Genomic DNA, 26,050 nt, shown 5'->3' with positions numbered 1-26,050 from the left:
TATATATATATAGATAATTTAGATATAGATATATTTATTTATTTATAGATTTTTTTTTAACATTTACAACACTTATGTTGTGTGGTAAAGGCATGCATGGTGAAGGCACAAATACTTTCCTGTGCGGTAAAGGCTTCATGGTAATGGCATTGCATGGTAAATATATTGTTGTAAAGGTTGTTTACCATTTCAGTGCTGTGCACACCTGGCTGCAAAGATACAAATGTCCCACTTGAGTAGTCTACTCACCTAGTCACCTAGAGCTCCAAAAACCGTTCTCCTGGCCTCAATATTTTTGCAAATTTTGAAACAGGCTTCCACACAGCTCCTGGACCTTGCAGTTTAATTCCATAAAAGGGAGCGGCCTGGAGCCCAGGAACTGCTTTCCGGTCGAGGCGCCTTGTAATCTTCTTGGCCGAAGGTCTTCTTCAGCGGCACACCATGGCACTCAAAGAAGTTACACAGCCTATAGGGAAAACTTGCCTTTACTCTACCATAGAGAGGTTTTTGAGCCGGGGCAAACTTCTCCTCATGGTAAAGAGTGGGGAAAAGTAAACATGTTTTTTCAACTTGGAAAAAGTTTGTAAAAATATTGTTATGTTAAATATTAATGTAAATTATTTGTACATTTATTAGGAATGTATAACAAAAAAAATATTTTGCAGCACTATTAACTACATTTTGCTGACAAAGTATATATTTTAACATATATTAAATTACAATAAAGGTCTGTTTTCAATGTTATAGTAAAAAGATGTTACCACCTAAAGTAGAAAATGCATTAATAATTATTAAAGAGAGATATAGAATTCATTTAAAGTATTGAAGTTATATGTAATAAGATGTGTTACACTAATTTTCAAATGCAAACAAGTTCATAGAACAATTTATAAATAAATTAAAAATATGTATTTTTTATATATATATATTTAAAATGTAATTATTTATTTAGATTTGTAACTATTTATATATTGTTTTTTACTTTTAGCATTATTTCCTATGGGGTTTATATTTAAGTTCATCCCTCTAGTCTTTTTTAACTGACGATGTTCCAGTACCAAGGTTTAGCCATGTGTGGTGCTGGACTTAATAATGTATTTTAATAGTAGCATACACTTGCAAGTTAGGCTTCTCCCCCTTTTTCAGGGGTACAGGTGTATTTGCCTACACTTTTGAGAAACTGTACAGTTGACATTTTTAATAGCCTAAAATTGTAATTTTACTCAACAAACTAAGAGTACATTTATACATGTCAATTACTCACAAGCATATTTTACCTTTGTGAATTGCTCTGATAATGTGCTGGCAAATTGAAGTGAGGTAACACCCCAATGGGAATGTCTGTATTCTCCTACATGGCACCCACACCTTCACCCAACACTCTCATGCATTCATCCATCCATCCATGTATACTATCACATTTATTCTTCTGACCACACACATCTGTCCATTCAACCTCCTATTCACACTTGCCCGCACTTTTCTTTTTGTCCATCCATTCAGGAAGCAAACTATAGATACACACATGATAGGTTAGCAGACTGTTTAAGTGTGCTAACCTATCAATCAATACATGAACAAAGAGCACTTAAGCACAAAATAAGTGTGACCTGTTATCTTTGCCAATGCTTGTTTTTAGGTCATGGGTACAATCTCCACCAGAAAATCAGCTAATGACATAAGACCTAATTTAGGGTTTGATAGGAGCAAATGTGTCAGAGTTCCCTGTCCATCAAACCCTTGGTTCGCCCTCCCTAATAAGAGTTGGGTGGGTCTTCAGGTTTCTGACATAAGTGTACCCACTAGCTCCACTGTTGAATTCTAAATTGAAGCCTGATAGAGTAGGGACAGTTGGTGTACAAGCAAAAAACTGTCAGCCCAACGCAGGCAAGGAAAACCTGCATGTCCTAAAGAAACAAAAACGACTAATGGCAATCACGCTGTGGGAGAAAACTCCCAGGGTGTCAGAGTTATTATGTTTTTGTTTTTCAAAAGCAAACTCCTGATTTGGGAGTTTATTTTTGAAAAACAAACAAGTTTGGTGAGTGGCTGCCAAAGTTTCAGTGTCTTCACAGGAGCTGGCCAGGGTTGCGTCTGTGAACTCACAGAGACCACCTCTGGGCCAGTGGTGATCTCTAATTATGGCAGTCCTATGTGCATCAAGGTACAACCTTGGTGGTCGGTGATAAAGCGCCAGCAATACCGCCAACAGGCCGGCGGTTACAAAAATGGAATTATGACCACGGCGGAAAGCACTCAGACAGACAGCCACTTTAACACACCGACCGCCACACCGGTAGCAACAAGCACCACGGCGGTAACCGCCAACAGCCAGGCGGAAGACAATGTACTGCCCACTGCATTATGACCAGCCTATCCGCCAGCTTTTCCGGGGCAGTACCAACAACATCAAAAGCACAGCGGAAACAGAACACAGAAGTCGAAGGACTCACCTCTGGAGTCACAGGTAACAACCATGACGCCATGGAGCCCGAATTGTACATATTTCCTATGCTCGTCTACCTTTTCCTGCATTACGAACACCAACTCCGGAAAAGGCGACCACGGTGAGTACTGCTGCCTAGCACACAAGGGAGGGGGAGGAAAAAGAGAGTGACACACACACATGCAACACGCAACACTCCCACCCCCAACACCATATATACAACCAGATGCAATAACATTACATATCAATCCCGTACCCCTCAGGAATAATGCAAGGACAAAATGGAAGAAAGTGAGTGTAATATGATTAAAGAACATGAATAAGTGCATTAAATTACAAACGTATATACATATTTACAAATGGAGGGACACTGCCCAGTCCTCAATGTCCGTGGGCCACAGGGCCACAACACATAGGCCAAGGCACCACCTCACTCCTGCAACAACACAGAGAGAGCACTGCAGGGGCATCAGGTCAAAATTACACAGGCACCTCAGGGGGACGGGGAATGGGAGGGCATCTCAGCTGGAAGAAGGTACAACGCCACTGGTCCTGGAGGGGGCTACATGCCCTGTGCGATGTCCTGGTGAGTGCAAGGCCACAGTCTCCCAAGTGGGTGGTTTGCCCGCTGCTTGGTCCTGGGGAGTGCAAAGCCATAGTCTCTCCAGTGGGTGGTTTGCCCATTGCTTGGTCCTGGGGAGTGCAAAGCCACAGTCTCTCAAGTGGGTGGTTTTCCCACTGCTTGGTCCTGGGGAGTGCAAGGCCACAGTCTCTCAAGTGGGTGGTTATCCCACTGCTTGGTCCTGGGAAGTGCAAGGCCACAGTCTCTCAAGTAGGTGGTTTAACCACTACTTGGTCCTGGGGTGTGCAAAGCCACAGTCCCTCAAGTGGGTGGTTTGCCCACTGTTTGGTCCTGCGGAGTGCAAGGCCACAGTCTCTCTAGTAGATGGCTACCTCCACTGGTTCTGGAGGGGGCATTGTGCCCAGTGTGCTTCATTCTGGGAAGGATGCGGTGATTGGATGGCTTCTTCCACTGGTTCTGGAGGGGGCGATGTGCCCTGTGATGCAGATCTTGGGGAGTGCAAGGTCACAGTCTCTCACCTGGGTGCCAGGACGCACAACAGCCCATGGAGGCAGGACTACACACTGCCCGCCGGCAGTAACGGTTGATCAGTGGTGGCAGTGGTGGTGCTGGTGTCAGGGCTGGCAGTGGTGGGGGGAGGCTCCAGCCCATCCCCTGCAGCCTCAGACGTCTGCCCACTGGGGCTGCTGCTGCTGGCAGTGGTGCTGGTGGCAGTGCAGGTAGTGGTGGGGGAGGCTCCAGCCCTTCCCCTGCAGCCTCGGACGGATGCCCACTGGGGCTGCTGCTGCTGGCAGTGGTGCTGGTGGTGCTGCTGGTGGCAGTGCTGGTGGCGGTGCTGGCAGTGGTGGGGGGAGGCTCCAGCCCTTCCTCTGCAGCCTCGGATGGCTTCCCACTGGGGCTTCTGGCGGTGGTGCTGGTGGCGGTGCTGGCAGTGGTGGGGGGAGGCTCCAGTCCATCGCCTGCAGCCTCGGACGGCTGCCCACTGGGGCTGCTGCTCCTGGCAGTGTTGCTGGTGGCGGTGCTGGTGGTGGTGCTGGCAGTGGTGGGAGGAGGCTCCAGCCCATCCCCTGCAGCCTCGGACGGCTGCCTAATGGGACAGTTGCAGTCGGCGGTGGTGCTGGTGGCAGTGCTGGCAGTGGTGGGGGGAGGCTCCAGCCCATCCCCTGCAGCCTCGAACAGCTGCCCACTGGGGCTGCTGCTGGCAGTGGTACTGGTGGCAGTGCTGGTGGTGGTGCTGGCAGTGGTGGGGGGAGGTTCCAGCCCATTCCCTGCAGCCTTGGACGGCTGAACCACCATGGTTGGTAGCAGGGGCTCCAAATGAGTCCCAGCACCAGGCCTCCTGTCCTTCCTGCCTGCTGGTGCAGGCCCTGTGCCCTTCCTGTCAGCAGCCGGGGATTGCCCCTTGCCCTTCACACCTGAAGCTGGTGGTGCCTCCTTGCCCTTCCTAGTCGCAGCTGGTAGTGCCTCCTTGCCCTTCCTTGATGAACCTGGTGCAGGCACCCCATCAGTGTTGCTGCCGGGTGCCCGGGATCCTCTCCCACCTGCAGTAGCTGCCAACACTACTGTGCCCCAGGACTGGGTGGCTGCAGTGCTTGCCTGGGTTTTCTTCACCCTGGCCTAACGTGAAGGACGGGGGGAGGAGGGGTAGGGAAGAGGTCAGTGGTGGAGAGGAAAAACTTCTTAGGGACATTGGGGTGGGAAGAGGGTGAAGGTTTGGGAGTGGAGGAAGAGGAAGTGGTTGTAGGAGGTGTCTGTCTGCTGTGTTTGGGTGCAGGTGCATGGGCTGGATGCTGTTGTGAGGTGGATGGCTGTTGGGTGTCTGAGTACTTGCGTTTGGATACCTTGGAGAGAGGGGGCACAGACACAATGGGAGAGGACATAGGGGATGTATGCATTGAAGTGGGGGTGGTGACTGCCAGTGAGGGGCGTATAGTGATAGGCGTGATAGTGGATGAGGATGTAGTGCATGCAGATGTGAGTGTAGACGCTACTGGGAGGGAGATGGACGGCGAGGAAGAGGGGGACACAGTGGAGGCAGTGGATGTTGGTATGTCTGCATCTGGATGGTGTTTGTGTGAGTGCCTGTGTGATGATGTGTGGTGCTTATGTTTGCCTGAACCACTCCTGCGTGTTGTCCTGGGTGCATGCTGGTCTGCCTGTGTGCTTGGGATAGGTTGGGGTTGAGGGGAATGGGATTGGACAGAGGAGGTTGGAGGGGGGAGGCTAGAAACAGGGACAATGGCTGCCATCAGGGAGGAGGCTAGAGCCTGAATTGATCTCTGTTGGGCCGCCATGCCAGAGTGAATGCCCTCCAGTAATGCATTTGTTTGTTCCAAATGGGCTGCCAGCCCCTGGATGGCAGTCACAATGGTTGACTGCCCAACAGAAATGGATCGCAGGAGGTCAATAGCCTCCTCACTCAGGGCAGCAGGGCTAATTGGGGCAGGGCCTGAGGTGCCTGGGGCAAAGGGGATGCCCACCCTCCTGGGTGAGTGGGCACAGGAAACACGCTGAGGGGCTGCTGGGAGGGCGGTGCTGGTACAGGGGGTGGCAGCTGTTCCTGTAGTTGGGGTGGGTATAGAGGTGTCCGCCACCCCCATGGAGCTTGCATCGGAGGAGGTATCACTGTCAGAACTGTGCCCTCCAGTCTCCGCCGTGGTGCTCCCCTCGCCCTCCGACCCACTGGTGCCCTCACCGTCGGTGGATTCAGCCTCCTAGGCCCTGTGGGATGCCGCTCTCCCCGTCGCTGGTGCCTGTGCTCCTCCACCAGATGATGCTAATGCACATAAGACAAGGTGACAAAACAAAAAGGGGGGGACGAGACAAAGGATACCCTTGGTCAATGGCAGCAACAACACCACTGTTGGCGTACACAACACACACACACCGGGAACAGCCCTACACACTAGGCAATGCACTACCAGTCACAATGCTAGTCACCAGCTCATGGACAGGGATACCTAACGCCAATTGCAGCATACCTGAGACCCACAGACCCCTGCCCAGTAGTGGAGACTTACTAGCTTGTTTGGAGGTTGACAGCAGACCCTGCCCAACATGGACCCTACCCTCCTACCCTGCACTGGCCGACCTGGCCTATGGGCACCCGCAGGCCCACATCCCCCACCCGGATGCCACCCCACCACCTGCAAGTAGTATATTGGGGCACTGTACTTACCCCCTTGTGGATGATGTGATGCCCCCAAGCGCCCACCCAGCTTCAGATAGGCCACCGCCATTATGCGTACCATCAGGGGGTTCAGGGTTTGACGGGCACTCCTTCTTCATTGGGAGGCCATCCCCACCTGGGCCTCTGCCGTCTTCCGTGCCCAGAGTCACAGGTCCTCCCACCGTTTGTGACAGTGGGTGCTCTGCCTGCCATAGACCCCCAGGGTACGCGCGTCCTTGGCGATGGCACGCCATATACCCTTTTTTTTATGGGTGCTGACCTGCAGAGAAATACCCATAGGAAAAGGTATCAGTCAGACCGTCCTGCCTGTTACACTCATGGCCCACCATAGCCCTCACATCCCCTTACGCACAGACATTGCCCACCATACATGCAGCACACTGCCCAGGGCCCTTAGCCCAACCACACCAGGCCCTCACACACAGCACTCCATGCATTCATGCCCCATTCATCGTGCTCACAGTGTACTCACTTGTTGGTCTGGAGGCCCATACAGCATTCGGTTCTGGGGTAGGACCGAATCCACCAGTCTCTCCAACTCCGCAGCGGTGAAGACAGGGGCCCTTTCCCCAGTGTCACGAGCCATGGTCAGTTCCAGGCACAGGTCACAGCAGCACTTGCAGTGTAGGTCCTCTCCTGTTGAAGGTCAATTAGCAAGTGGGTGAAAAGATAGAAAATGGCAGTCACGCCCGAGGCGGTGCATACCGTCACCGCCGGTTTACATCACCATTGGCCACTGTAACCCATAGGGCCCAATGGGATCCAATGAGGATTTGCACTGCAGTTTTCGACCACCTCCCCCAACGGCGCACAATGTCAGCGGAATTACCTCATTTCCACTTGTTCCTCCTACAGGACAGGCGGACGCCATTTCGGGGGGGGCAGGCCATGGCACCTAACTGCGTCACAGTACACATAGGCACCATTTGCGCCTGTACAACAATATTGTGTTACAGTCACAACATGCAATGCAGTGTAGTGTTTGGAAATATGGAATATTGACCAGCTACTCACTGTCTGCCCCCTAGACTGCAACCGCTGCGGATGAGTAGGAGATGGAGACATCCCGCGTGTACAGGCCCCTGGTGGACTTGGCAACAATGGAGGACAGGCACATTATCCTCACCTATAGACTGGACAGAGCCACAATCACAGAGCTGTGTGCCCAATTGGAGCCTGACCTGATATCTGCTATCAGTCAGCCCAGGGGATCCCCCCTCTTGTGCAAGTCCTATCTGTGCTCCATTTCCTGGCAAGTGGCTCCTTCCAAGTGACAGTGGGCTTGGCAGCAGGAATGTCTCAGCCAATGTTCTCAATAGTGCTGACCAGAGTATTGTCTGCCCTGATTAAACACATACGCAGCTACATCGTTTTCCCTCAGGTTGAGGATTTGATGACAGTGAAAGCTGATTTCTATGCAATGGGACATATCCCCAACATTATTGGGGCTATTGATGGTACACATATTGCATTTGTCCCCCCCCCCCTGGAGAAATGAACTGGTGTTCAGAAATCAAAAGAGCTTTCACGCCATGAATGTGCAGACAGTGTGCTTGGTGGACCAGTACGTCTCCCATGTCAATGCAAAGTCTGTGCATGATGCCTTTATCCTGAGGAATAGCAGCATCCCATATTTGATGGCTCAACTCCAGAGGCACTGGGTGTGGCTAATACGTGAGCCTTGGTTCTCACCCAGGGGTAGTTGGTGTATGGGTATGGTGTGGGCCCTAAGGGTTAGTGTGTGTCTAACAGTTGTCCCTCAATATTTTCAGGGGACTCTGGTTACCCCAACCTCTCATGGCTACTGACCCCTGTGAGGAATCCCAGGACAAGGGCAGGGGAACGTTACAATGAGGCACATGGGCGAACAAGAAGAATAATAGAAAGGACATTCGGCCTCCTAGAGGCCAGATTTCGTTGCCTCCATCTAGCAGGTGGATTCCTGTACTACTCACCCAAGAAGGTGTGCCAGATCATCGTGGCATGCCCTATGTTGCACAACCTTGCCTTATGTCAGGTGCCTTTTCTGCAGGAGGATGAGACTGGAGATGTGCATGTGGCAGCAGTGAAGATGAGGAGTCAGAGGATGAGGATGAGGACAACAGAAGTGCAATAATACAACAGTACTTCCAATAACACACAGGTAAGACACTGTAGTTACACTTTACATGGACAGTTGTGTATTTGACATTGTCACTGGCAGACTGATTTTCCCACTTCTATAGCCATTTACTGTACCCTTTGGCATCTCTATTTTCAGATATTTGTGCCCCACTATTGCTCCTGGTGTGTTGACTGCAGCCAGCTACAGGTCATTCCTATGTATACATTACTGTACAGTTATATTGCAGTGTTTAAAGCTTGTTAAATGAATACATGGTTAAATGATTTGACAGACTCCATACTTGTATTTATTGAAATCGTGTTTATTGAAAGCTAATGATTAGAGGGGGATGTGCAGTGGGCTGGGGTGATGATGGAGGAATGTCCAGGATAGAGTCCAGTCTAGTTGTATCACAGGTGCATTGTCCAAGGAGGCATAGGAAGGGGAGAAATGGCAGTTCAAGGTGGACAGGGTGACAGAGTGGAACACAAGGGTGACATTCACGAGAGTCTTATTTCCTGGCGGGGGTCTTGGCAATGTTCTCTGGCTTCTGCCTGGATCGCAGGGACCTTTTGCGGGGTGGTTCTCCTTCTGCAGGAGGTGGGGTGCTGGTGGCCTATTGTTTCTGTGGCGGTGCCTCCTGTCCACTAGCGGAGGTGGAAGGCTGTTCATCGGTTTGGCTAGTGTCAGGGGTCCGGTGGTGTGCCACTGCCTCCCCCATGGTGCTGCCTATGTCTGGCAGCACCCTTGCAATGGAGACCAGGGAGATGTTGAGGTCCTTCAAGTCCTCCCTGATCCCCAGGTACTGTCCCACCTGCAGCCGCTGGGTCTCCTGCAATTTGTCCAGTATCTGGCCCATCATCTCCTGGGAATGGTGATATGCTCGCAGGATGTTGGTGAGTGCCTCCTGGAGAGTCAGTTCCATGGGCGTGTCCTCCCCCTGTCGCACAGCAGTCTTCCCAGCTTCCCAGTTGTCCTGTGCCTCTGTCCCCTGAACGTGTGCCCACTGCCACTGACCCCAGGTCCCTGATCGTCCTGTGTTTGTGGGGTGTACTGGGGTCCTTGTAGTGGTGGACACACTGCTGATTGACGTGTCCTGGGGACAAAGGTATGAGCCCGCTGGGTGAGTACTGTGCTGGTGTTTCCTGAGGGGGAGGCTCTGTGGTAGGATGGGACTGTGCCTGGGTTACCGTCCGGAGATCCCTGATGGGCCAGTTTGGTCAGCCAGATGCAGGCGTCCAGAGCTGCTGTCATCACTGTGGGCCTCTTCTGGGGGTGGACTGGAAGTTGCTGGCACCTCTTCTCCAGTGACGTTGGGTGGGGGACCTGTGGGGATGTAAATACAGTGTTACAGGGCTTGGTATTGGGATGAGTGGGTTGTGATGGTGTGGTATGTGGGAGGTGGTGAAGTGATGGGAGTAAGGGTAAAGGTGTGGGTTTGTGATGGCATGCAGGTAGTGGGGGGGGGTGATAGTAATAGAGATTTGACTTGCCAGAGTCCAGTCCTCCTCCTACTCCTGCCAGGCCCTCAGGATGCATGATTGCCAAGACTTGCTCCTCCCATGTTGTTAGCTGTGGGGAGGAGGTGGAGGTCCACCGCCAGTCCTCTGTACAGCTATGGTGTCTTGCTGCTGTGGAACGTACCTTCACCCGTAGGTCGTTCCACCTCTTCCTGATGTCATCCCTTGTTCTGGGATGCTGTCCCACGGCGTGCCAGATTGCTATGTGTGGGTTATAATATAGGAGGCGGTAATCCTCTGCGGCGGCGGTATGTTAGCGGCAGTCAGCATGGCGGTAAGCGGTACTTACCGCCAATGTCGTAATGAGGGCCTAAATGTCTTCCGCCACCATGATGAGCAGGGTAAATCATGCCATACTCTAAACCAGGTCCATAGTTAGTTAGACATTGGCAGGGCCACTCATTTAAACCTAACCATTCTTAGGCTATTCTGCTTTAGGTGTAAACTCATAAAATCCCATAAAATCCCACTGAAAAGGAAACAGCCTTCATCAATGTAAATGCATAAATGCTGAAAAACACTGTCAAAACACCTGCGCAACCACATACTAAAATACCATTCAAAGAAAGTAAAGTGAGAGAGAAATAGTAAATGTTTTTGAAAGGGCAAACACAATGCAACTTTGTTTCCCAAGGTAGCAGCAAGAAAGAATGGTCTAAGATTATTCTGCTTGAGCTTTGTTGTTTAGGTTTGTCACTAAAATATAGTTTCTCCTTCCTTTTGTTACCTCCAGTTTTATGTGCTTGAGTTAAGGGTGTAGCATGTTCTTAGGTTTGATTTAATTAATTTATTTCATGTAGAGAAACTGGGATTATTAAAATCACATTTGGTGTTTTGGCATTGTGAGGTTTTTCACTGATTAGTAAACTGGCTGGTTCATAAGACTCTTCCCTAATATGTAGTATCACATTTACCCACCAACTTAGAATCAGTAAAACCCTTTGATACATCAGCTCCCTTTCCTTACAAATCAGTAGTGATCGCAAGTTCCATAATACAATGTGATATCTGTTGAAAGGTCAGGTCTGATTTCAAGTGAGTTATTTGCAATGGGGACACTTGGCAGCTATAAATTCCACACAACAGCAACACCAACTTAATATAGTCAGACAAAGAGTGCAGAAAAGCAATGGTAAGTCTACATAAAGCACCATCTTTCCAGTGCCTTGTAATTCAACATTTAAAGGTTTCTCGAGGTACTATGCTTTTGACAGGGTTGACCACAACTACAATGTCACAATGTTCAGTAAGGAGTAGGTGAATGAACCGCAAATGTGCTTAAGAATTTGTTTATTAAAACATTTGAATTTAGCACTCTTACTTTCTAATCCATCCATAAACCTGTAAAAGAGACAGAGGCCCTCATTACGAGTTTTCGGAAGACCACCGTGGTGGCAGCTGCCAAGAGACCGTCAGTGTTGGCAGTATCCCGACTGCCGCAATACGAGTCACATACTGAAGACCGCCAAAAAACAGCCAAAAATCTGACACCGCCACGCCGGCCGAGGGTGGAAGAGAGGTGGTCCCACCACGAGCACCGCCACCCCGACAGCATTCTGCCCTCTATATTATGACCCACAAATCAGCACAACGGTCCTTCCACGGTAGTAAACCATTGGTGGAGCGACCCGCTGCGCTCAAAAATACACCTCCGAAAGAACCCAGAGTCACATTTGACAGGACAAACAACCCATACCTGAGACACATACACACATCAGACACACCCACCCACACCACTATTAAACAAACCCCCACACATCCCACAATCCATTGCAAAAGGAACTATTCACACAGACCCGGAGATACTGCTAAACCAAATATATAGCACATATACACTACTGGCATACTCACACGTCACACACAGCACAACTGCACACAAACACCACAACCCATCACCACACCAACCGAACCACCCCACACACCCCATCAGGCACCAAGCACACCACCCTTGTGCACAGCCCCCCAACCCCACGATCCACTCCACTACCACCATGTCCCCTCAAAAGCACCCACGATTCACAGATGAAGAGTTGAGGGTCATGGTCGATTAAATCATCAGGGTACAGCCACAACGGTTCAGAGCACAGGTCCAGCACACATCCATAGCCAGGAAGAATTGAGTTATGGCAGAGGATCATTGACAGGGTCAATGCAGTGGGCAACCATCCATGCACAAGGGAGAATATCAGGAAGAGGTGGAACGACCTAGGGGGGAAGGTGTGTTCCATGGCAACATGACACCACATTGCCATCAACAAGACTGGCAGTGGACCCCACGTACTCCCCTAGAGTTCACATCGTGGGAGGAGAAGGTCTTGGACATCCTGAATCCAGAGGACCTCACTGGAATAATCAGAGGCCTGGATTCCGGTAAGTCACTAACACCCCCTGCCACCAACGACTCCTGTACAGCATGCATCCCCACCACCCTATCACTCCCTTGTTCAACCCACCTCACCACCTCACACTTCTTCCCCCACCCAATCACCCAATCACCCATGCGCCTCCCCTGCATGCCACACCACCCGACTGCCACCATCCCCACACAGTCCACCGCTATTGCACGGATAGCACTCACACTGGCAAGCATTACAACTCCCACAATGCATGGCTCCCCACACATGAACAGCTGTCAGTCCCACTTCAAAGAGGAACACCTGCACCTAAAACCACTGCACCAACTACAATAACTGGATGCTTCGACTGCGTACCACTACATGGCAATTACAGCTACGCTAGCCACAATCCACAACCCTCCATGGAACATGGAACCATTTCCACAATCCATCACCCACAAGCAATGTCTGCAGTGCCGCATCTGTCACTGCCATCACAGAGAAGCAAGTCAAGCCACTGTATGCATCAGACAATGATACGAACAAGTACACCTCCACAATGTAACTCTCCCCCACTCCATCTACAGGTTTCCCTGCCACTGCCACTCTGAGGAGGATACCAGAGACAGACAGCCCTCCCCAGGATGAAGGCCCCAGTGAGGACTACAGTTCTGGATGTCTGGACATTGACGACTTACCTGGCCCATATGGGACATCTGGTCAGTCCACCACTACCAGCCTCACCCTTCCCACATGTGACCCCCCCACCCATGGGTAACAACACAGGCAACCCCTCATCCCCAAACCTGTGTCCCAAGGACTGTTTAATCAGCAGCATGCTCCACAGCACAGGGACCTGAATCTATCCCTCACACCCAAGACAACAAAGGTCCTGGTGTTGCTGGGAGTGGGCACACTGTGCCAGGGCCATAGGCACAGGAGGCCAGGGCCAGTTGGAGGGTACCTGTGGGCCAAGAGCTGGGGCCCCACGCAATAGGACTGGCTAGGAGGCCATCTCCCAAGTCCTTGGAGCATATCAGCATTCCCAGGACAGGATGGGCCAAATATTATCCACATTGCAGGAGAACTAGGGGCTGCAGAGGGAATACAACCAACATGACCATGCAGCAGTCGCAGGCTCACAATGCCACCATGGCCACCATTGCAATGGCGTTAAAGGAACTCACATCCATCCTGCATACGTCCTCCTCCTTCCAGCAAGCCTCTTCCACTAGCCACATACCATCTGTGCCATCTACTTCCACCTCAGCTAGTGGAATGGAGGCCCTGCCAGAGGAGCCACAGGCCACTAGCACCCCTTCCCCTGTAGCCAATGAACCCTCACAAATGAGGTCATCCCTCCAGACATCCTTCAGGAGCTGATGCCATGACCAAGACCACTGCCAGGAAGTGAGACTCTCCTGAACATTCTCCCTTGTGTGCCACTGACACACCCTGTTGACTGTCCACTGTAATCACTCCATTTTCCCAAGGCCCTTAGATATTGGACATGTACTACCTAAAGCTGGGCCAACTGCTTTGATGATTTCATCCACCATGACCCCACTCATCTCCCATTGCACTTGTAAATCACAATAAACACCATTGCGCACAGCTACTGCTTACGTGTCTTTATTGTAACTTGTATGAATTAACATTTGTACAATATGGCAGCCTTCTTAAACCATTGACCAGCAAAAGTCTCTAAGATGGACAGAAGGGGGAGGCATGTGCCGCACGTTTGGTAGTAGAACCGACTCATCCTCAAATCCTGTGTAAAGGGAACCACCAATCAAAGCAGGAACCAGAGTAACACCACCCAAATTACCTGTCAATGCACCAAGATGGGGACAACCATCGCAATAGGAGGCACTGTTGCCTAGCCAACACACATGCAGTAAATTGTCGTCGTCCCTTGTGCGAGTACCCAAGTGGCATGTGAATACAAAATACCATAGCATAACCACATTTTCAAGACATGCTTTCCCAATGGTCCATCCCTCACAGCTCACAGTACCCAACTAAAGCCAGGTTCCACTGTCAATAAGAGTTAGCTTCCATATCCGTCCGTTGGGCACAGTGAGGATAAGTTGCTATACTGTTGAGACAACCTTGATTGACATTCCTTTTGCAGTTGACACTGTATTACTGGGACCATACAACATGGCCAATCCCTTGCAGATGTGATGGCAGCCAAAAGCACAGTAAACATAGCACTAACATATGAACAGTAACACCTCCCCTGATGGGCAATATGTTATTGCCACAACCCCACAAAGAGGGATAGCTGCAATTCACGCCTCCACTGATGGCACACACCAGGATGAGCTATGTTACAAGGCAGACAGGAGTACAGTTCACATACAAAACACTTGACACATACCTGTAGATCATTGGAAGTATTGATGGATCAACTCTGTCCTATAATCAGCTCATCATCTGAGCTACACCCACATCATCTGCCTCCTCATTAGTGTCTATGTCACCATCATCCGCACAGGTCCAGCTGCCACCTCCTCAACATCCAGTAATAGTATGTAATGTCTCAGAGTCAGATTGTGTAGCATGCAGCAGGCAACTATGATCTGGCAGACCTTCGGTGGTCCATAGAGCAGGGCACCTCCTCAGACTTGTAGACACCAAAATCTGGCCTTTAGCAGGCCAATGGTCCTCTCGATGACACACCCTTTCCTTCTGTGGTCCTCACTGAAATGGTTTTCACCATCTGTTGTTGGATATCTCACTGGTGTCAGCAGCCACAGAAAGATAGGATAGCCAGAGTCACCTGGGTTCACAAAGGTTGGACCTATCACAATACCAGTAGAGACACAGAGTAGAATGTGAAGAGAGGTGTCCTTACAGTTGCACACATACTATTAGAGACATACCAACAAGCCAGGCCTCTCTCTCTGTAGTTGTGCTATCACGTGTGGGACAATGCTGTTTCTCAGGATGTAGGAGCCATGCACAGATCCTGGAAACTTGGCAGTCACCTGTGAGATGTACTGGTCAGCGAGACACCCCACCTGGACATTGAAGGAGTAAAAGCTTTTTTTGTTCCTGTACACTTGTTCATTGACCCTGGGAGGAACCAAAGCAATCTGGGTGCCATCTATGGCCCCTTTCACATGAGGGACATGTGCCATAGCATAGAAGTCAGACTTTACAGTGCCCAAATCTGCACGTTGGGGGAACCTGATGTAGCTGTTCAGGTGTTTCAGTAAAGCACACAGTACATTTGTTCAAATCTATACTGAACATAGGCTGTGACATGCCTGCTGCCAAGCCCACTGTCATCTAGAATGAGACTGAGGTAAGGGACTATAGCACAGATAAGACCTGTACTGTGGGAGGGATGGCATAGCGATTACAAATAACTGGCAAGAGATCCGGTTCCAACTGGGTACATAGTTCCATGATGGTCTGACAGTTCAGATGATAGGTCTGAATGATGTGTCTCTCTTCCAAGGTAGCAAGGTTGAGTAGGGGCCGGTACACCGGTGCATGTCTCATTCTCCCCATTGCACAGTATCTAGAAATGAGAGAGAGGCAAAGCCACATGTTGATGTCGAGAGTTTACATGCCACCTAACACTAAATATGTAGCTTGGTAACACACACATTTGGTTAGACCGTCTACGAGGTAGCAAATTACTGCACATGTTGTGTCATAGTTTTCAGTACACTCACTTGACTATCCATGAACATCACATGTGTGAACCTTGCTATGATGTGTGAACATGGTTAATCTGTACACATGTCACTAAAAATCATACATGATACACTTATCACTCATTTAGAATACACTAGCTACATGCAAAATGGCAGCTGCCTGTTCTGCAAGCATAGGACAGATGGAAGTGACCTAATTCCACTGGCATTAGTCGTCATGGCGGTAGACGGTCGCAACCGCCGTGCAACTCCTCATTGGATAACATTGTTGCCTATGGGAGACTGGGGCCAATGATGATCACTGCCGGTGGTAACGGTCATGTACGCGGTGGCCGTGACTGCCATTTTGTGTTGCATAGCTCACTTGACTCCTAACGCTCGTGCAAGCAAGACCTCCACTGCATGAGCTGCTGTGTTCTGTCTCTAGGGGCCATTATGCCACATCCTGCAGGAGGCAGGGCCCCTGCCTTCACCCAGGAGGAACTGTAAAAGCTTGTGGACAGAGTCCTACCCCCTATGTGGACAGTTGTATGGGGCACCGGAGCAGCAGGTGAGTCTAATGTTCCTGTCCTGTCTGATCGTGATGTGTGTGAGGTTGAAAGATGTGGAGACGACGCAAATGGAGTGGATGCATGCAGATGGCAGAGTAGTAGGTGTGTAAGTGCCATATAGACACGTTTCTGTGGTCATGAGATGTGTTTGATGTGTGAAGTCCACTGCTGCTGGTGTGATGCCACTCTACATGACTTTCTCCTTCTGTCTGTGTCACCCATGAAGGTCACCGCCCATCAGAAGTAGGGGATTTGTCATGCCATTGCCAAGAAAGTGTGGACCCTTGGGCTCCATGTCGGGCGGAGCACCCACTGCAGAAAGCAGTGAGAGGACCTGAGATGCTGGGACCGGAAGACCACGGAGGTCGAGCTGGGGACATCCTCCTAACGAGGGAAGGGTGCCCATCGAACCCTGACCCCCCTAATTGCCAGCATTTTGGCAGTGTCCTACCCTGAGGTGGATGGGTGCTTGAGGGCAGCACAGCAGCCATAAGGGGGTATGTACAGACTCACACATCCCTAATGGTAGGCATGTATGGGTTTGGGTAGCCTACTAGTGGGTAGATGTTGTGTAGATCATTGGTAGTTGCACATTGGCTATGGGTATAAGCCACCCTGGCAGGAAGTGCATTGGTTATGTGTGCCAGTACCATGCAGATGGTGACTCATGAGGGTAGAAACTTGATTTTTGGATATTATCTCCTGACATTTGTCATCTTTTGGGTTGCCAGCTTCTTCCATCAGTATCAGTATACCTGAGGTGTCAGGGCATTGCCATTACTAATAATCTGCCACTATGACAGAGGTAATTGGTGTGATCTTAATCAGATACTTCAGACTGTAGGTGTAGGTGGCTGCAGGGAACACAATGTTACTGGCCACATTGTTTATGGATTTGTTGGCATGCTGCCTTGCCATGAAATAATCGGTAGAGTAAGGAGTACAGGGAAGGTCTATGTAAACAACAATGGGTGTGTGCCAAGTACGGTACTACTGTGCATTCTATGACCCTTCATGTAGTCAAAAGTGCCAATGATCCCACATTAGTTGGATTAGAGTGCATAGCTTCTGTTTCCCCTCTGATTTCCCAAAGTTGAGCATTCCACTGTAAAGGCATGCAATGGCATGGCATAACAGCAGATATTTTGGTTGTGAGTCTGTGTGAATGATGTGTAGGTATTGACCCACTGCACCCTTTCTTTCTCTCCCACCCTCCCTCCCTCTCCTCCTTTGTCTTTGCATCAGCATCATCAGGTGAAGGAGAATGGGCATCAGCGAGTGGGGAAGCAGCAGCCCACAGGATCCAGGAGGCTGATACCAGCGGAACCGAGGGGACCAGTGGGACGGAGAGTGAGGGGAGTGCCATAGAGGAGGCCAGATCTACAACGTCCTCTTCAGATTCCTCCTCTGACGGACACTCCCTTATGGTGGCGGACCCATCTAGGACAAGCCCAGCACCATCCTTGTCTGCCACCCCCCTTACCAGCACCGCCCTCTCTGTAGCTCCCCACTCAGTTGCCCATGCACACTCACCCAGGAGGGTGAACATCTCCAACACCACAGGCATCTCTGCTCCTGCCCCAGTCAGCCCTGCTGCCCTCAATGTGGAGGCTATTGACCTCCTGAGGTCCATCTCTGTGGGACAGTCAACCATTGTAAATGCCATCCAGGGTATGGCATCACAGGTGCAGCAGACCAATGCCTTCCTGGAAGGCATTCAGGGTGCCCTGACTGGCCTGCAGTGATCCTTTCAGGCTCTGGCCTCCTCGTTGATGGCAGCCAGTGTCCCTTCGTCTTCCATCCCCTTCCAGCTACCTGTGCCCAATTCCACACCCCTCTCCTCACACCCATCCAGAGCACACAGTCAGACCAGCATTCATCCCTCAACAGACACAGTTCGCAAAGACAAACACAGGCGCTACAAGCCCCACCACCACCATGCACACAGACAACAGTCATATGCAGGCACAACAACATCCACTCCATACACAGACTCCCCCCCACCTCCTCCCTCACAGACACTACACCACTCACACCTGCTTTCACCACATCAGCACTTCCAGATCCATCCACAAGTCCCCTCATGCCCACCTTCACAATAGCAGACCCCCATACATCCACCCCATTCACCACATGCGCACTCACCACTACTGACACCCCCACATGCAGCACATCCACCTTACTTGCAGGCACCACCGCAATAGACACTCATCCACCTTGTCATCTCCCTGAATCTCCTCCCCCCTCCTTCCAAGACACCTAAACGCCTGCACTCACCCACCCAACAGACACCCAGCACACACATGGCTTCCACCTATTGTCAGAGTCACCAGATCCTCGGGGTTTGCGCACGTTCCCAACACGTCCTCTAATGAACAACTCCAAGACTCTGATAGACAATTCACAGAGACTGTGAGAGTTCAAGAGGGGAAGAGGGGATTAGGAAGGGTACTGCTGGGAAGGAGACCTTTAATGGGAAAAAAGGTTAGAACACACAATATAACCTGAAGTAAATATTAATAAACATAGGGGGTCATTCTGACCTTGGCGGTAAAAGGCGCCTCCCGCCGGTCAGAAATCCTCCATAATCCCGCCGCGGTCGCGGAAACCCGCCACGGTCATTCTGACCCGCAGAAGGCAAACCTCCGAAAATCCGACCGCCACAACAGACCGCCAGACCAGCGGTCGGCGGAAAGGTGGAGGTGACAAAACCTCCACCGTCACGCCAACAGAAATACGCCCATGCTATTACGGCCCACGAATCCACGCGGCGGTCATTCAAACGCGGTATTCCATTGGCGGGACACCCCGCCGCGGTCAGAATACACACAAACGAACAAAACTCAGCCACATTGGATGATTTGAATCCCACACACCTGATACACATACACACACCACTCCCACACACACAATACAATATAAAACACCCACCCACATCACCCACAAACCCCTACGCTAAAAAATTCGTAAAGAAGGCAAGAGCGAGACACCAGCATCCCAAAAATAACAGCCACAGCCACTCAACACCATCACCCACACACTATCCACACACAAAACAACACACACCACCACACTCAACTCACTTAAATACACATACTCCACCCCACACATCATACACACCACCCCATGGCACCCCAAAGACAACCCCGCTTCACAGACGAAGAACTCAGGGTCATGGTGGAGGAAATCGTTCGGGTAGAGCCCCAGCTGTTCGGCACACAGATACAATACACCAGCATTGCCCGGAGGACGGAGCTATGGCAGAGGATTGTCGACAGGGTGAACGCAGTGGGACAGCACCCCAGAAATCGGGAAGACATCAGGAAGCGATGGAACGACCTACGGGGGAAGGTGCGTTCCATGGTATCCAGGCACAACATCGCCGTGCAGAAGACTGGCGGAGGACCCCCACCTCAACCCCCACAATTCACATCATGGGAGGAGGAAGTCTTGAACATCCTGCATCCTGACGGCCTCGCAGGAGTCGGCGGAGGAATGGATACTGGTAAGTTGAAGCTTCAATACTGCTTCCCCCCCACCTGCATGCCAAATCAGACCCCAACCCTCACCCCCATCCTCGAACCCCACCCTCACCCCCAACCCCATCCTCACCCCCACCCTCACCCCCACCACCATCCTCACCCCCACCACCATCCTCACCCCCACCCCCAGCACACCTATTCCCCGCCAATGTCTCACCATCACAACCCACACATCCCAAAACCTAGGCCTGCATGCGTCCACTAAGCATGGACACCCATCACCAAAGCATGCCCAATGCATATACACATCCCCCCCACAAGCCACCCTCACCAAAGCCCCCACACACGAATGCCAGCACTTGGGGACACGAGAACCCACAGATACCCCCATATGCCACACATTGAAACTATAACCATACCTCTATACCCCTGCAGGACCCGACCGTCAACACACCGCGGCGGAGGGGCCAGAATTATCCACACCCCCCACCCAAGAGGCCGTCAGCGATGACAGCAGCTCTGTCGACCTGGACACCGATGACCAGCCCGGACCATCGGGGACCTCTGGACAGTCGGTTCCCCTCACACAGGCCCAGGCCACTACAGACCCAAACCCCTCTGGGAACACCAGCACAGCTCCCACCCAGCGGGCCCATGCCTCTGTCTCCAGGGCACGTCAATCTGCGGTGTGTCTACCACTACAGGGCACCCAGGATAACCCACCACCCCAACAACAACAGGGACCTGGGGGCAGTGGTAGTGGGCACACCGGCCAGGGGGCAGAGGCCCAGGGAAACAGGGGAACTCGGAGGGCAGCTGTGCGACAGGGGGGGGAGGAGAGGCCCAGGGAACCCACTCTCCACGAGGTCCTCACCACCATCATGGGAGCATACAACCGCTCCCAGGAGACGATGGCGACGGTACTGGCCCGGTTCCAGGAGATCCAGGTACTGCAGGAGGAACACTATCGGGGGTACAGGGAGGACATCAGAGCCATCAACACCACCCTGGTTACCATGGTAGGGCTGCTGCAGGACCTCGTCAACAACAGGGCGGACACTGAACAACACCCAAGGGCCCCTGCCACTAGCCTGGACCAAGAACAGCCAACCACCTCCGCCGGCGCTAGTGGACAGGAGGCCCCCGCACAGCAGCAGCCCACCAGACCCCCACCTCCTGCAGGAGAAGAACCACCCCGCAAGAGGGCCCTGAGATCTCGCAAGAAGACAGAGTAGGATGTCAAGACCCCCGCCAGCAATGGATACCACCTGATGTCATCCCACTGTCCCACATTGTCACCCTGTCCATCCTTGAACTGCCCATGCTCCATCTCTCCACAGGCCTCTGGACAATGCACCTGTGTGACTGTTACTCTGGACTCTGCCATGGACATTCCTTCACCATAGCCCCCACCCACTTGAAACCACCCATCCCATTTTGAGCACTTCAATAAACACCTATTTTGCACCAAAATATCTGGAGTCTGGCTGTGATTTCAATAGATTGTAATTGACATGACAGTGCAAATATGTCCTTGTACATGGTGAAGTCAACAAACAGCTGCCACAAAGCTGTAGTCCATGGGGAAACGAAGCACAGGACTCGTAGTGGGGACCCCAGATCTGAAATAGGGAGGGAAAAGCCAAAACTCAGTCATCATACACTGGGGCAAATAGACAGGCAGCAGAGATGCTGGAGAGTAGTTAACATTTACTAAATTTTCTTTGAAATGTTACCTGTGTCCTATTGGAAGTACTGTTCAATGATTCTGTCCCTGTTGTCTGTTTCAGCCCCGTCGTCTTCCTCCTCGTCACTCTCCTCAGGTTCCACCGCTGCCACAACACCACCGTCTCGACCATCCTCCTGCAGGAAAGGCACCTGGCGGCGCAAAGCCAGGTTGTGAAGCATGCAGCAGGCCACGATGATGTGACACACCTTCTTAGGTGAGTACATTAGGGATCCACCTGTCATATGCAGGCACCGAAACCTGGCCTTTAGGAGGCCAAAGGTGCGTTCGATCACCCTCCTAGTACGCCCATGGGCCTCATTGTACCGTTCCTCTGCCCTGGTCCGGGGATTCCTTACTGGGGTCAGTAGCCACGACAGGTTGGGGTACCCAGAGTCCCCCACTAGCCATACACGGTGTCTCTGTAGCTGTTCCATCACGTAAGGGATGCTGCTATTCCTGAGGATGTAGGCGTCATGCACTGACCCTGGGAATTTGGCATTTACATGCGAGATGTACTGGTCAGCCAAACACACCACCTGGATGTTCATTGAATGGTAATTTTTTCTGTTCCTGTACACCTGCTCCCTGTCTCTTGGGGGAACCAAAGCCACATGGGTCCCATCAATGGCACCAATTACGTTGGGAATATGTCCAAGGGCGTAGAAATCACCCTTCACTGTAGCCAATTCGCCCACCTCAGGGAAAATGATGTAGCTCCTCACGGATTTCATCAGGGCAGACAACACTCTGGATAACACCTTCGAAAACATGGGCTGAGACATCCCAGAAGCAATTCCCACGGTTGTCTGGAATGACCCACTTGCCAAGAAATGGAGTACTGACATGACCTGCACCAGAGGGGGAATCCCTGTGGGTTGGCGGATGGGGGACATCAGGTCGGGCTCCAGCTGGGCACACAGTTCATGGATAGTGGCACGGTTAAGACGGTAGGTCAGGATAATGTGGCGTTCTTCCATTGTCGACAGGTCCACCAGCGGTCGGTACACGGGAGGATTCATCCGTCTCCTCGGCCAACCCAGCGGACGGTGCCTAGGAAGGACAACATGGAGCACACAGTCAAGCAACCCACAGGTACGTACTCACAGCTAGCACAGTATACGATTCTCTATGCAGTGAATGGCGTGTCTGAGTGGCTATGCAAGGCCTAGGCCTGTGTGACGCAGTTGAAATTGAGCCATGTGGGCCCTGGAAATGGCGGCTGCCTGACCTGTGAAGTGTGACAATGGGATGTGAGGTCAATGCGCTGGCGTGGCACACCGCGGCGGGCGGCGGGCGGCGGGCGAAGACCGCGGTGCAAAGCCGCATTGGTTAACATTGAAGCCTATGGGTTTCAGGAGCCAATGGCGAAGGGCGCTGGCGGTGGCGGGACGCACCGCCGCGGTACGCACCGCCGCGGACGTCACCGCCATTTTCTATCTACTTATCCACTTGCGACTTGAACTTTCACAGGAGAGGACCTATACTGCAAGTGTTGCTGTGACCTCGGTCTGGAAGGGACAATGCCTGCTGCGCCTGGGGAAAGGGCCCCTGCCTTCACTGGAGAGGAGTTGGAGAAACTTGTGGATGGGGTCCTCCCCCAGTATGCGCTACTCTACGGTCCTCCAGACCAACAAGTGAGTTTAATTCAATATGGATTTGGGGCCACTGGCTGGCTTGGGGGCCTGGCGGGGGGCCTGGCGGGGATGGGGGGCATGTTGGGCCTGGCGGGGTTCCTGGCGGGGGGCCTGGCGGGGATGGGGGGCATGTTGGGCCTGGCGGGGGTCCTGGCGGGGGGCCTGGCGGGGATGGGGGGCATGTTGGGCCTGGCGGGGGTCCTGGCGGGGGGCCTGGCGGGGATGGGGGGCATGTTGGGCCTGGCGGGGGGCATGGCGGGGATGGGGGGCATGTTGGGCCTGGCGGGGGGCATGGCGGGGATGGGGGGCATGTTGGGCCTGGCGGGGGGCATGGCGGGGGCCTGGCGGGGATGGGGGGCATGTTGGGCCTGGCGGGGGGCATGGCGGGGATGGGGGGCATGTTGGGCCTGGCGGGGGGCATGGTGGGGGGCCTGGCGGGGATGGGGGGCATGTTGGGCCTGGCGGGGGTCCTGGCGGGGGGCATGGCGGGGGGCCTGGCGGGGATGGGGGGCGTTGGGCCACTGGAAAGGAAAATGCTGACAAACTTGAACGTGGTATTTCTCCCTCCCTGTACGTGTCACATAGGTCCGCGCCCATGAGAAGATCGGGATTTGGCGTGCCATCGCCAAGGAAGTCCGGACCCTGGGGGTCCACCATCGACGGGGCACCCACTGCCGCAAGAGGTGGGAGGACATCCGCCGCGGGACCAAGAAGACCGCCGAGTCTCTGCTGGGGATGGCCTCCCAACGTAGGCGGGGTGCCTGCCGTCAACTGAGCCCCCTGATGTTCCGGATCCTGGCGGTGGCCTACCCTGAATTGGATGGGCGCGTGAGGGCAGCACAGCAGACACAAGGGGGTGAGTACAAGCATTATCTACTCTGTTGTCGCGCAGTGGAGGTGTCTGGTTGGGGGAGGAGGGCTGGGGGTCCCCCTAGGCCAGGGCGATATCTGTAGGCTGGGCACCCCCGTAAGCCCCTGTGTCCCCAGCCACCACCCTCAGTAGTTTGTCAGTACAGCCATCCCTGGGCCGTGTCATCCATGGGTGCAGTTGTCAACTCTAGGCGTGTAGGGCATGTTCCACGGAATGCGTAGCGGACCCCAAGTGCGCAACTTAGTGCAGGGGGCATCTGTGTCTGTCATGTCCGCTGACTGTACCGGAGATCCATGTACTCAATATCCCTTTATTTCTCTCTCCCCCCCCCTTTTTGTTTGTCTTTCTGTGCTTGTGTGCATCAGCATCATCAGGCGGAGGAGAAGTGGCATCGGGGCAGGAGGGAGCTGCATCTCACATGGCCCAGGAGGGCCATGCCACAGAGTCAGACTGGACCAGTGAGACGGAGGGCGAGGGGAGCTCCACGACGGGGACGACTGGACCCTGCAGCGACACGGACACGTCCTCGGAAGGGGGCTCCCTTGCGGGGGTGGCACCATCCGTGCCCCCCGCCATTACAGGTACAGCCGCCACCCAGCGCACCATCTCCGCCCTCCCAGCAGCCCCTCAGCGTTCGCCCCGTGCCCGCTCTGCCAGGAAGCCGGGCATCTCCTTCGCCCCAGGCACCTCAGGCCCTGCCCCTGTTACCCCCGCTGCCCTCAGTGAGGAGGTCATTGACCTCCTCCGAACGCTCATTGTTGGGCAGACTACCCTTTTGAATGCCATCCAGGGGGTGGAGAGGGAGGTTCATCGCAGCAATGCGTACCTGGAGGGCATTCATTCGGGTCAGGCTGCCCATCAGCGATCGTTCCAGGCTCTGGCCTCAGCACTGACGGCAGCCATTGTCCCTGTCTCCTGCCTGCCTCTACTAACTCCCTCCTCCCAGTCCCCTGTTCCTCTGCCTGTCCCACCCACACCATCAGACCAGCCTGCATACACCTCAACACCCAAGAGAAGCTCATCCAAACATAAGCACCACAGATCACGCAGACATTCACACACGCAACATTCTGATGCAGACATGCCAACAGTCACTACCACCTCTGTGACCCCCACCTCCTCGTCTCCCTCCTCCCTCCCTGTGACGTCTACACTCACACCTCCATTCACCTCACCATCAGCCAGTGTTTCCATCACCAGCACACCCTCCACTCCAGTCCGCACACGTGCAGTCACCACCCCCACTGCCATTTACACGTCCCCTGTGTCCTCTCCCACTGTGTCTGTCACCCCCTCTTCCACACCACACAAACGCAGCCACCCACCCACCCAACAGCCATCCACCTCACAACAGCCTATCCCTCCTGCACCTGCACCCAAAGACAGCAAACGTGACTCACCTACAACCACATCCTCTCCCTCCACTCCCATTCCCACTGTACCTACCACTCTCCATTGTCCCAAGAAGCTCTTCCTCGCCACTACTAACTTCTTTCCTGACCCTGAGCCCCCCCCTCCTTCTCGTCGGGGTAAGAAGAGCACCTCAGCCACCACCAGCCCTGCAGCCCCCTTGACAAGGGTGCAGGGGTATTGGAGCCCGCCAGCCCGCATGTCTGGATCTTCGCCCAGCAGCAAGGGGACAGCCAGCCCACCCCCTGGGAAGAGGAGCAGAAGGCGGAAGGGGCGCCGCAGGAGCCCGCCTTCTACATCCTCCCCGGACACCACCCAGAGACAGTCACCAGCCACAGCTCCAAAGGGAGGAAAGGGCCACAGGCCCACGACTAAGGAGGGCAAGGGCAGCAAGTCAGAGAGGTCAGGCAGCAGGCCTGCTGCCCAGGAGGAGCCCACAACCCCCATAGCCGCTGCCCCGGGAGGAACCGGCACAGCTGCCCCGGGAGAGCCCACCACCCCCATAGCCGCTGCCCAGGGAGGA

Source organism: Pleurodeles waltl, chromosome 8 (genome assembly GCF_031143425.1).
Source record: "Pleurodeles waltl isolate 20211129_DDA chromosome 8, aPleWal1.hap1.20221129, whole genome shotgun sequence".
NCBI classification, from domain to species: domain Eukaryota; kingdom Metazoa; phylum Chordata; class Amphibia; order Caudata; family Salamandridae; genus Pleurodeles; species Pleurodeles waltl.
Note: the sequence above shows the minus strand (reverse complement) of the source record.